This window comes from Lemur catta, chromosome 1 (assembly GCF_020740605.2).
Source record: "Lemur catta isolate mLemCat1 chromosome 1, mLemCat1.pri, whole genome shotgun sequence".
NCBI lineage: Eukaryota > Metazoa > Chordata > Mammalia > Primates > Lemuridae > Lemur > Lemur catta.
The window spans coordinates 23,453,547-23,466,295 of record NC_059128.1 but is presented as its reverse complement, the minus strand read 5'-3'; the positions used below and the strand labels follow the sequence as shown (position 1 = coordinate 23,466,295).

The window sequence follows — 12,749 nt, the reverse complement described above, 5'->3', positions numbered from 1 at the left end:
CTTCCCCTTGGTTTTTCAAGCGGTGGCTGGGTCAGAAGAACCAGGGTGTGGGGTGATGGGTGGCAAGAGGTGCCTGGCAGGGGAAGACATAACCAGCCTGCAGGGGTGCATGGAGGGAGGTGCTGTGCTGCTGGTAATGGAGGAATTAACCCATGAAAGCTTAGCTACCCTTTGACCTGCTCCTCTACTGGCTCATGAGCTTCTGTTCACACTGCTTCCTCTATGGCCTTCTTATCATATTGTCAGAACCCTAACGATATCTTAACACTGTAAAACCGTTGAAAAGGAGTCCCTTTTAGAGATTGTTCAGCAGTGGCTCCTCGTCCATTAGCTATTGTACTGCAAGTGCCGGATAATAATGTCTATTAAATAAACGTGCTTAGGCCCTGCCTGGGAGAGAAAAGCTGTTTACTACTGTCCCTTACGTTGCATACTGACCTTTGGGGGTTTGAACTCTGGCACCTGCCCCCAAGGTCAAAATCAGTGTCTCTACAAGGGTAGCCAGGACTTTGATGAAATTCTGAGATGTGCCAAAGTGTGGCCCACTGCAAACTGGAAATGACCCAGCCCCAACTCCCTTGGGCTGTGGCCAATTTGTAGATCTTTCCTTAGCTAGGGAAGAAGAAGCCTGGGTACCAACTGGGTACCAGCCACTGGGGTGGTGCCAGGAGCTGGTCCTTGGGCTGGGCAGAGCACTACCTTTGTGGTGTTATGTGTCTTTTCTTGCTTCTGGCTGGTGGGATTGGGAAGACTTGGAAGGAGGACGTGCCTCAGAGGAGAGCTTGGGAGTGGCGGGCAGGTGGGCAAGGGGGCCGCTAAGGCCCAGAGCATCCGTGAGAGCTGTAGCTAACTACAGCAAGGGACCAGCGGCCTTGTGAGCTTGAGATAGTAATTTGTAGATGATCCCTAGTAGCGACAGGGTCTCCGAGGAGGAGCCTGGGTCTTTGCATACGATAATCCAGCCCGGGTTCCCCGCGGGTCGGAGCGGCCTTGGGGCGGGGCCAAGGTTGGCTCCTGCTGGGGAGGAGCCGGGATGCCGCTCCCGCGGTGATGCGGAGGGGAATTTGCTGACAGTCCCTTGCCAGGTGGGGCTGGCTTCACCGGGCTGGCGAGGAGGAGGACCGGCCGGCAGTCTCCTCCCAGGTAGGAGCGTGTAGCCTGTCACCGCAGCCCGGCGGCCCGAGCGCCTTGCCTGGGGCTGGGGCCCTGGCGCTGGGGCGCAGATGTGGTGAGCACGCGGGCGGTGAAGGGGCGCAGAATCCGGGTCCTGGACGGGGAGGGGGTGGGGACGGATTGCCTGCTCCTGTGCCTTCCGAGACCTCGGACTGGGAGGGGAGCGGGTAGGGGAGACTGCGCCACAGTCCCTTGCCACGCTGGCTGTCCCCAGTTTGTACCCAGGGAAGGGTGGCCTGAGCCGCCCACCAGGGAGGGCGTGGCTTAATAGACCCATCTACACTGGGTGGGGGATGGAGGAGGGCAGAAGGCTTGCCTGGGGGTCCCCTGCCTCCTGCCTGACAGCCGGGGAACCACCCCACCCCCACCCCCACCCCAGGATTCCCCGGGGCCCTGTCGCCCCCTCACTGGGTCAGGTGGGAGGGGGCGGTCTACTCCGCCTTTGAGGGTTATGACAGCGTCACCGCTGCGCTGCTGCTGGGCAGGCTGGGCTCCCGGGCCCCAGGGGCAAAGGATGCCATCTTTCCCTCATGTGCTTCCAAAGACAGCCTCTTGCCTCCATCCTTACCTGGCCTGGAGAGAGAAACGTTGGGTTTGGATGAAGGCCCTGGGGAAACTGAGGCCCAGGGGTGCTGTGGCTTGAGCAAGGTCACTTAGCAGATCCTACAGAGCTGCCCTTCTAGGCACCGCTTAGCCCAATACTATCTGAAGGGGCAGGGACCCTTCTTGCTTTCTAGACCCCTGGTCCAATCTGGGGTGCGCCCCCTACCCCAGGCCGCTTTCCTCATCCCTGAGAATGCTGGGAGCTACAACTTCTGCATGTGGCTTCAGGGTGTCATGGGTGTGAACCTCACAGGGATCAGAATTGTCTGGGGACAGGAGAAAATTGCTCATGAAAAAATGTTCATCTGAGCAGAGGGGGCCTGGGGCCTGTGCTGTCCTCAGGGGTCCAGGGAGAGAGTGAGAGTTGGCTGCGGGGAGGGGAAGGCCCCGGGCGACAGCCAGTGCTCAGCTTCAGGCCCGTGTGTCAGCCTCGATGGAGGCCAAATGAAAGTTCCCAGGCTGTTGTGGGGAGGACGGTGCTGAGGGGGACAAGGAGATTTTAACGGCCCGTGACATTCCAGAGACAGTTTCCCTCTGGAAGGGTCTGGGAACATGTTGGTGAGTGTGCCTGTTCTCAGCCTCACCCTTGGTGTCGTCGTATTCTGTTCTCTCCCCGACTCCCGTCCCCAGGGGAAATGGATGGCATTTGATCTGTTGCCCAGAGAAGTGGACTTTTTCTGAATTCACCTTGTCCTTCTTTCCCTGGGGCAATGCCTTTCTCTAGAGGGAAATTGAGGCGGGGAGAAGGCTTATAGTATTTAGAGCTGGAGCCAGCCATTGTCATTGTGCACGTGGGGAAACTGAGGCACAGAGGGTACAGCAAGTTGCTCCAGGTCGCCTACCTACACGTAGGTCTCATGACTCCCTGGGCACCATAGAGCAGACTGGAGGGGCCTCTTCCTCTCTCGTCCTGACTCCCCAGAGCCCCACCCCCTGCAAAGTGAGGCTGTGCGTGCCTCCTGACACGTGTGGGGGACATCAGTGACAGGGATAGCCCCAGTGCTTTCTCCTCCTTTAAGATATGTTTTCTAGTTACTCAGAAAGGAAGCAGCTTGAAGAGGGGAGGCAAAGTCACTTGGTCACCTTCCCACCGTGCCCCCACAGGGGATACACAATTTCAACGGGCCTTTCAGAGCCCAAGAGCAGATGTCCCTTCTGCCCTAGTGCCAGCAGCCGTGGCCACAGCCAGGGAGTGAGGACCCACAGCAGAGAGATTTTAGTTATCTCTGACAGCGTCTCAGGCTGGGAGGTTGCGACCAGCACGTTGTTCTGTGTGAGAGGAGTTACTCCGTGCCTAGTTCATCAGTTGCTCCTTCTCAGAGACACCCTCCAAGAATAGAGCTCTGAAGCTGGCCTCGGTGACTTCACGGCATGCCCTGAGCTGCATGATGATCCCCAGGAATTGCTGGGGTGACCTGTGGGGAGGGATGAAGTTCCCAGTAAACCAGATGGGAACCAGCTGCTTGCGGAGTGGCAGTATAGTGCCAGAGAGCAGAGGACCCACCATACTAGTGGGTCCAGCTCCCCCGCTGGGGTTCCCTTCTCCAGAAGGGAGGCCAGAGCCCCATGATCCCTGGAAGCTGGTGGCATGTGTCCCTCCTGGCTAGCAGAGGCAGGGTCAGGCCTCGGAGAGGCCTCCTGGGTCATGGGAGGAGAACCAGACTTACAGAGCGGAGGGCCTGGTTCTAGACCAAGAGCCCCTGTTGGCTGGCACTCTGCCCTCAGTTTCCCTACCTGACAGCTGGGTATGAAAACACCTCCAGATGGGTGGGAGGGCTTTGGAAACTTGCCAAGTGTTTATTACAGATGGGAAGTGTTATTCCTGGAGACTCTGGTCCAGATCGAAGCCATCTGTTTCCTGCCTCAATAGGGGAAATGTGGTCGTTCCCTGTTCGGAGGACACCCTCTCCCTTTGTGGCCAGGGCAGCGTTCTAGGCTTGGAAGGCAGGCCAGCCCTCCCCAATCCACTTCACGTCGTGTTTCGGCCCTTGAGGGGTTCCTTCTCCCCATCCCCAGCTGCCTGTGATATTTCACATATTTAACAGGATTTTCATGACATGCTGGCATCTAGTGGCACAGTGGACCTTCCTTCAGGACTGTGTCCTCCCCACTGACTCGAATCCCATGTACTCTCTACTCTGGTTCTTCCTGGGAGGTAGCTGGTGGAAGAACCATAAAGATAATGGATGTAAAGTGCTGGGAGCTCTTTGCAGAGTGTCCAGTTTGCAGGAATCCGCGTGGCGTTTGGGCCACGGGCAGGCCCACACTGGGAAAGGCTGTAACGAAAGTGCTCAGGGAAAGTGCTCAGCTTCCAGGGAGATCAGCAGCTTTTAGGGCCCTGTCTCGCCTGAGGTGGGGCCTGGTGCTCTCTCCTCTTCCCTCTCCTGGGGGAGCAGTGGTTTTCGCAGCTTACTCACACATAAGCATGGGTGGTGTAAATGGAACTCCGCATTCTTGCCCATGAGTTGGCTGGTGCGACCCATGCAAAGTAGCATGACAGGAGGAGCTGAGTTGGAATGTGGGCAGCTCTTGAAGTGTGATGGGCCCTCGTTCTGGATCTGTCTGGATTGCTCCGGGCCAACCGATGGGGGCTCTTATGAAGAGCAACCTGCAGCCAGAACTCCACATTCTGTGTTTCTAGGGCAGGATATGCACCCAAGCTGCTGTGTTCCTCGCCAGCACCCCTGGGGCTGGTGCTGAGACATGCAGAAGGAGGGCAAGCCTCCTCCTGCTCATTAGTAACATTCCCAAAAGGGAAAGCGAGGCATGGACCTGCTTAGAAAACCAGGACTAGGACCCACATGCCCTGGGCTCCCACTGTCTGCTTTTCCCACTGTCCACTGTACTGTTTTACACGAGCACCCACGAGATGAGATGGGAAGAGCCAGGCTGGAGGCGGGGAAGCTCCCTGTGCCTACAGGCCTTCATTCCTGCCGAGTCAGGGCCTCTAGTGTCCTCAGAGGATCAGCAGCAGACAGGCCAGGCCAGCTTCCAGTTGGAAACCAGGCTGGCCCTCCCCATCACTGAGTGGCCTGGCCAAGGAAGGTCCTGGAGACAGGAGCCTTCTCCTCTCTCTGGCTGAGTCTTCTCAGAATCCTGCCCAGCCAGGGGACTCTGGCCTCAGGCCATGGGGTCCTGGTGAAAGAGAAAGGAACCCTCAGGTCTTTGGAGATGCTGGTGGGCAGGAGACAGCTGTTTGCTGGGTTTTTGATGTTTCAGCCTCATTGCCTTGGGGCACCCAAGTGATAATGATTTGGCCACAGGCTAGAAATGCTGTGAGGGCACAGGACACTCATGGAGCCCTATAGGGAGATCAGCTTTGCTTCGATGGGGACTTGGGAGCCCAGAGGACCGTCATATGCAGACCTGCTGCCTGGGGGCACTTGGGGGCTGGCTTCCCACCCGTGCCGCTGCCTGCTCACTGCACTCCCGCGAGGCCCAGCCACATGTGCTGCTGGGAGACTCTGAGTCCGCTTCCTGCCACTTGCTCGCCCCTTTGCCTGCTGAGTGGCTGCCGTCCAGGGATCTCTGGGATGGCTGGCCACACTTTGGTGGCACCAAACAGTGCCCCCAAATGGCTGACCAACCATGTTGACTGTTAGGACTGGGCCGTTCCCTTCAAAAAGGCTGCAGATCCCCGCAGACCTGGCAAAGGGGGGTCTTCTCCGAAGCAGAGGGGTGTGCAGGGGTGTGTGGGTAGGGTGGAGTGTCCTTCAGGAACAAGCTGTTGCTGGACTGGGGACCCCTCCTGGGTGAGGCCTCACGTGCCCAGGCCCAGAAACTCGGCCCGGCTTGGGGAGACCTTGCCTGGCACCAGAAGGACAACAGCCCGCACAGTGAGCTGGCCCGAGACCCCAGAGCCACTCAGCACCCTCACATCCTTGTCATTACTTTCAATTCTCTCTACATCTTGGGAGAGAGGGAGAGCGGCTGTGAGGGGCCCACAGACAGATGAGAAAGCTGAGGCTCAGAGGTTGTGAGAGCCACAACCCTGCGCACACACAGAAGCGGCGGAAACCACAAGGGGCCACGGCCGACCTGCGTCCAGGGTGTCATCTGTGAGCTGTGTGTACAAGCGCAGTGGACGCATCCCAAGTTCCTGCTGCTGTGGCTGGTGGTTTTGCTGAAGTTGCTTAAGGCAAAAGGACTTGGAAGTGAAGGTTGTGTGTTTCACCCCTTCCCCTGCACTCGGCAGGGTGCCCAGAGCTGGGATCTGCTGAAGGACAGCACCTGTCACGAGAGCAGGGAGCACAGAAGGGTAGGATTCCCGCGTTCAGAGGGGCTGAGCTGAAAGAAGCAGAGGAAGGAGACTCAGCGCAGCCAGGCCCAGGCCCACGCTCCATGGAGGGGCTCTTGGGGCCCTGCCCCTGGGATGTGCCACTTGCCCTGCCTGGAGCAGCCAGGCGGAGGGGACAAGACGCAATGTGCAAGCCCCGGGCCTGGGCCGCAGATCTGTGAAGTGGAGGAGCAGAAGGAGCTCCCATCCCAGTGCTCCCCTGAGGGTCTGGGGAGGAAACCCAAGCCAGGGCAGCCCTGATATTTCCCAGAGACAGGAGGGGAAGGACGGGACAGAGCAGGCTTTCTGAGCCAGCCTTATTCCCAGCTGGCATCCCGGTCTCTGAGCCCAGCTCTGACCCAGAACCTGCCATTGAGGACTCAGGTCAAGCCCACACTGCTTCACTTGACCAGCCTTAAAAAAAAAAGTTAAGCCCAAGCTGTCTTTTCCGGGAAGGCTCCCTTCTCACACACTATGCTCTCACTCAGGGGCTCTTCGTGCATGGGGAGATGGGATGTGTCCGATCACCTTGCAGTTTTTACAAAATACACATGCCCGGCTCTCTGCCCCCATTCACCCCAACTTGGCTGAGAACTGTTGCTCTGGCACATCAGACGTCGCTCTGGACTGTCCCACCCACCTCCTCCCACCCCGGAGGCTCTTGTCATCATCCCCATCCTCATCTGTTCAGTCTCCCAGTCCTTCAGAGCCCAACTCAAATGCCACCTCCTCCATGAAGGCCTCCCTGGATCTCAGCCAGAGGAGGTCTCAGGAGCCTTTCGTGCCCTTATCACATTGAGTCTGTCTCTTCTGCTAGACAGTGAGCTCATTCCTTCATTGAGCGCCAGTCACACACGTGTCCTGCGGTAATTCACGGGGAGGGGGCAGGTAGACATGGAAAGAGCTTGAGAATAATGATAATATACTGTAATTATGGCAGGACAAAGCTCCAGGGCACACTCTGGCAAGGGCTAGTGAAGCCAAAAGTGTGCTCACTCTATGACCAACAGTTTCACATCTAGGTGTATGATTACACAGAAAAACCCATACGTGCGCATAAGCAGACACTTCCGAGGGTATCTAGGGCAGCAGTGCTTGAAACGCAAAAAAGAGGTTTCAGCCTCAATATCTGCAATAATAATGACTAAAACTCTGATATTACACAGCAAACTATGTATAATTGGGGAAGTTTATGTAAATTATACCTTAACAAAGCTCATCTATATGTACATACATACACACATATAAATTCTCTATTAACATGAATAAATCTCAAAAACAGTGTTGCAAAGAAAGGAAATTGCAGAATAATACTATTAGTGAAAATTTAATTTTCATAAAAATCACAAAGCAGTCCTGGGTGTGATTTGCGGGTTTATTGATTTCTGTTGCAATACCTGCCAAGTTCGTGCCTGCGGTGCCTTTGGGGAGAGGAGGAGCTAGGCTGACAGGGGAAAAGGAGGGGCTGCTAACTTGTCCGGAATGTTCCGTTTTAACTAGGAAGATCTGAAGCAAAAATGGCAGACTGTTAACATTTGTTGATTCAGTTGGTTTTATTCTTCTGCCTTTTTGGGTTTAAATGAATTTTTCAAAATTTAAAAACAATAGTAATCTGGGATGTGTGAGGAATGGCACCGACTTCTCCCTGGGGAGTTGGGGGAGGGTCCTGGAGGAGGTGACAGGAGGGGACAGCCCAGTGTTGAAGGAAGTGGGGGTTGTCGAGTTTAACTAGGGGTGGGGGAGCTGGGAAAGAGAGGTGCAGGGTGTTCAAGGCCAGGAAGTATGTGGCCAGGCTCTCTGCACTTTTGAAATATTTGTTGAATGACTTGTGTTTACCAAGCTGTCCCTCTCAGATACCTCTCTCCCATTCCCTGATTCTAGTGCCTCTATTTCTGGGTCGTGTACATGGTAAAAGGAGTCCTGCAAAAAAACCCTGTGTCATTTGAGGATTTTTTTTCAAAGACTAGATATTCTAACAGGGGTCGGGGAGGGAATGAGGCAAATATATAAAATTAAACATTAAAATGGAGAAATAGCCACTGACACAGAGAAAATAGAATTCTTAGAGGGTGCTGTATTGGACCATATGCAAATTGAGTTGAAAACCAGCTAAACCTGATCATTTTCTGTGAAAATATAAATCAGCAGTTGAACCCCAGAAGAACTGGAAAACCACAACAGACCCATAAGCATGGAAGAAACTGAGTTTTAATGCAATTCTTCTTTAAAAAAAAAAAACAAAAAAACAGGTTTAGACAGCTTCTAATTTCTATCAAACCTGCAAGGAACAGATAATTCTAATGTTATTTAAACTGCACCAACCTCACAGAAGGAAAGATTCGAAATTATTCTATGAAACCAGCACAACATTGATACCAAACTTGACAAAGATAGCACAAAAAAAGAGAAAAATTACTAAAAAATCTTATGTTTGAACACTGATGCAAAATTCATAAATTAAATAGCAGTAGATAAAATCAGCCAGCATTATGTAAAAAAAAATGACTATACCACAAACAAGTAGGGCTATATTCCAGAAATACAGATTTGATATTAGAAAAATTGTTAATATAATTGAACAAATTTGTAGTTCAAAAGAAATGAAAAAAATCATATAAGCAACTCCGTAAGTGCTAAAATCCCTAAAATTCAACATGTGTCCCTGATTTTAACTCTTGTTTTAATAGGAATAGATGGATGATGCTTAATATGAGTTTGTGTGTATATGTGTGTGTATGCATATGGGTTTACAGACGTAAACACATATGAGGAAAGAATGACCATCATTACCCTAATTCTTTACCACTGTTCTAGAAGTACAAGCCAATACAAATTTTGAAAATCTAAAAGAGGCAAATTTATCAAAATTGCAGATAATTGACCACCTGGAGAAAAAAAGAACAAGATTGCCAACTGAAATAACTATTAGAAATAATGAAAGAATATACTAAGATGACTGGTAATAAGTATTAGAAACTAGAACTAAGTCTAACCGGAGGTGGCGGTGCAGGTCCTATTAGTGCTATTCACTCCTGGGTCCCCGGTACTTGGAACAGGGCCTGATGCATGGTCGTAGGTATTTGTCAAAGGATGGAACTGGCTCACACATCAAAAGCATGTTTAATATGCAGTGTTAATAACAGTAATTGCCACCATGTAGTAGTTCCCGTGTGTGGGCACTGTAGCCTAACACGTGATCTATCTTGGAGAATGTTCCTGTGCCCTTGAGGAGAATGTATACTTGCTGCTGTTGGCTGGAGTGTTTTGCATATGTCTATTAGGTCCAATTAGTTTACAGTGTTGTTCAAGTCCTCTGTTTCCTTATTGATCTTGTGCCTGGTGGTTCTATCCATTATTGAGAGTGGAATATTGAAATGTCTTCAGCAACTGGTATCGTGTTGCTGTCTATTTCTCCCTTGAGTTCTGTCCATATTTGTTTCATATATTTGGGTGCTCGGCCAGGTACATACACATTTATGATTGTTATATCTTACTGGTGGATTGGCCTTTTACCATTATATAATGTCCTTCTTTATCTCTTGTGACATTGTTTGACTGACATAAATATAGCCATCCCTGCTTTCCTGTTACCATTTGCATGGAATTTCTTTTTCCACCCTTTCACTTTCAACCCACAGGTGCCTTAACATCTAAGGTGAGCCTCTTGTGCGCAGCATATAGTTGCATCTTTCCACACCCTTTGCCTGTAATAACTCATGTAATCTTCACAATAACTCTACACATAGGAGTTATCGTTGTTCCCATTTGCAGGTGAGGAAACTGAGGCACAGGAAGGGTAGGTAACTTATCCTGGGTCTCGTGGAGCTGGAATTTGAACCAGGCGCTTGACTCTGAGTTTATGCTCTTTGTATCCATTCTACTGCATAGTTAAATTGGGATTTTTCTTTTATTTCAGCTTATTATGAGGGTACAAAAGCTCTAAATTGGGATTTTGAACTTAGGGGAGGTGGCTGGGGAAGGGAGCAGGATTATTCAAACATGCCTTTAGGACGACTGTCTGGACCCTTGAGGAAAAATAAATAAATCCGAGCCCTACCACAATCCTTACACCAAAATAAATTCTAGATGCGGCAAAGATATTTTAAAAAGAAGAAAACACTAACAATACAAGTGGAAAATATGGGCAGATATTTTTATGCTTCTCAAATGGGAAAAGCTTTTTAAGCAAGTGCAAAAACCCAGAAGCCATATAGGAAAAGACTGATACGTTCAACTGCAGAAAAATCTGAAATTTTTGTAAGTGAAAGATGTCATAAATAAAGTCAAAAAGAGCTGACTGACAATTTGCAATATGCATGACAAAAAGTTAATTGCCTTAATTTAGAAAAATTAAAAATCAGTAAGATAAACTAAAAGGGCACAGTTCACAGAAAAATAAATGCAAAGGCCAGTCAATGAATAAACATGAAAATATGTCTGCCCTTTATGACAATTAGAAAATTACAAATTGAAAGAAGATATCATTTTTCAACTCATTGACAATGTTTAAAAATCTGACAGTGCATGGCAATGTTGAGCACGGAGAGAAACAGGCACCCGCATGCATTGTTGGGCAATGAAAACCGGTTCACAATCATTGGAGGGCAATTTGGCAATATCTGCCAGAATTTTAGATGTATGTCACCTTCGACTTAGGGATTTATCCTATATCCTCACGCATACGCACAAAGACATACAATCAGAGATATTCATTGTAGCTTTGTTTATGCAGCAAAAATGTGGAAATAACCTAAATATCTGTCAACAAGGACAGATTTACATAATTTATGGTGCATTGGTTCAGTGGAACACTGTGAGCTATTAAAAGAATGGAGGGAACTGTCTGTGTTGGTATGCATAGATGTGTGATACATATTAACTAACTAAACAAAGATAAGTACTGGGAATATGTTCCTGGTTGGGTCTTAAATAAAGATGCAGGCATAGGTGTATATTTGTCCATATTTTGGAAAAATTCTTGTAGAAAACCTAAACAGGAAACTTGACAATGTTTATGTTTGGAAGTGGGGCAGAGGTCTGAGATGGCTGGGACATCCACGCTAGATTTCACTTTCATTGTATTTTCTCCTTTTTTGAGACAGACTCTCACTCTGTTGCCCTGAGTAGAGTGCAGTGGCGTCAGCCTAGCTCACAGCAACCTCAAACTTCTAGGCTCAAGCAATCCTCTTGCCTCAGCCTCCCAAGTAGCTGGGACTACAGGCACATGCCCCAACGCCCAGCTAATTTTTCTATTTTTAGTAGAGACAGGGTTTCGCTCTTGCTCAGGCTGGTCTCAAACTCCTGAGCTCAAGGGATCCTCCGGCCTCGGCCTCCCAGAGTGCTAGGATTACAGGCGTGAGCCACTGCGCCCAGCCTCATTGTATATTATTTTGAAGGGCTTGAATTTTTTCTATAAACATGTTCTTTTCAGACTTTAAAAAGAATATTTAAGAAGAAAACAGTTATACAGTTAAAATGCCTCGCCCCGAACTTTCTTTTTGAATTCATTTCTCAGTGGGTTCACCTCTTCTTGCATTCACAATTTTAAATCTGGAAGGGCCCAAGAGATCATCTCCAATCTTCACTTTGTCCGTGAGGAAAATGAAACATAGAGAGGTTTAACAAGCTGCCCGGGCTCCCTGGCTGCTCTGTCTGCAGAGACCGGGCTCCTTTGATGCTGCTTTCAGGAAAGGGACCTGTGACTCCTTTGTGCGTATTATAAAATCTTCATCCTTGGACTTGTCTGCCCTTTCTCAGCAAGTCGGCCACTGAGTCTGACTTCTTGTGCATCCATGTGGGGAACTTGTTAAAATGCAGGTTCCCAGGGACCTTGCTGGAGATTCAGATTCAGTGGGCCAGGGTAGGGCCCTTGGATGGTTCTGAAGTGGGTGATGGTATGACCCCCTCTGACCTCCTGTATTGTCCTGCATCTAGGCTGATGTCCCCCACACCGGCAAGGGGAAGTGGGGAGCTCTGGCTCATCAGGGAGCAAGTGACAGAGCTGGTGCTTGGACTGGCTTGGACTCCCAATGCAGTGCTCCACCCCCCTGACCCCAGGCCCTGCTCAGCTGGGATGAATGGTAGCTCTCCAGCTCACCCACCCCAAGGGGAGGGCACTCACTGGCCTAGATTTGGAGGTGGGGCAAGCTGGGGGTTGTGGGTGCACCTGGAGTAGCCGTCACCCTTGAACTCCTGAGCCAGGCCTTGTTGGAAGATGCTGACAAGAGCATTGGACCTGGGAGGGACCCGGCCTGCTTGGGCGTGGGGAGGAGCTGCAAGGAGGCCAGGAAGGACTGGGGTCCACGCCCACTTGCACTGAGAGCGTTCTGTTGTCCCTGTGCCATAGAGCCTTGGAGGAGCCACCCTCGTGGTCAGGAACAGAGCGGGGACACAGCTGGGCACTCGGAAGCACCTTTTCCTGGGGACTGATCAAGAGGAAGGGAGGCCCAGGAACAGCGCTGAGGCTCAGGCCCCAAACCACACCTGCTGCTCCAGGTAGGCACCCTGCCGTCGTCCCCCTCCCATCAGCAAGGCCCGAGTGCCAGCTCCTACCTCAACCCCGGGGAACGAGACCACGCCGGCCCTCCCTAAACCCTCCTAAACCCACACCCTGACAGGAAGGGGCAGGAACGACCTAGTCCCCTCTCCAAAGGGCTCTGTCCCAGGTGACCCCGCTCCTGAGACCGGGGAAGGGGGT

The 12,749-nt window shown here is 51.0% G+C and overlaps 1 protein-coding gene across 5 annotated transcripts in view; it reads left to right on the top strand.

The window, feature by feature from the left end:
• Positions 1–1,090: 1,090 nt before the first annotated feature.
• Positions 1,091–12,749, top strand: part of TMEM63C (transmembrane protein 63C) — a 62,163-nt gene continuing 50,504 nt past the window's right edge. For 4 of the 5 annotated variants that reach the window (XM_045563032.1, XM_045563039.1, XM_045563022.1 and 1 more), the window contains exons 1-2: positions 1,091–1,143; positions 12,399–12,547. The gene's annotated coding sequence lies outside the window, so the exon portion shown is untranslated. The other variant, XM_045563016.1, reaches the window with a different exon arrangement.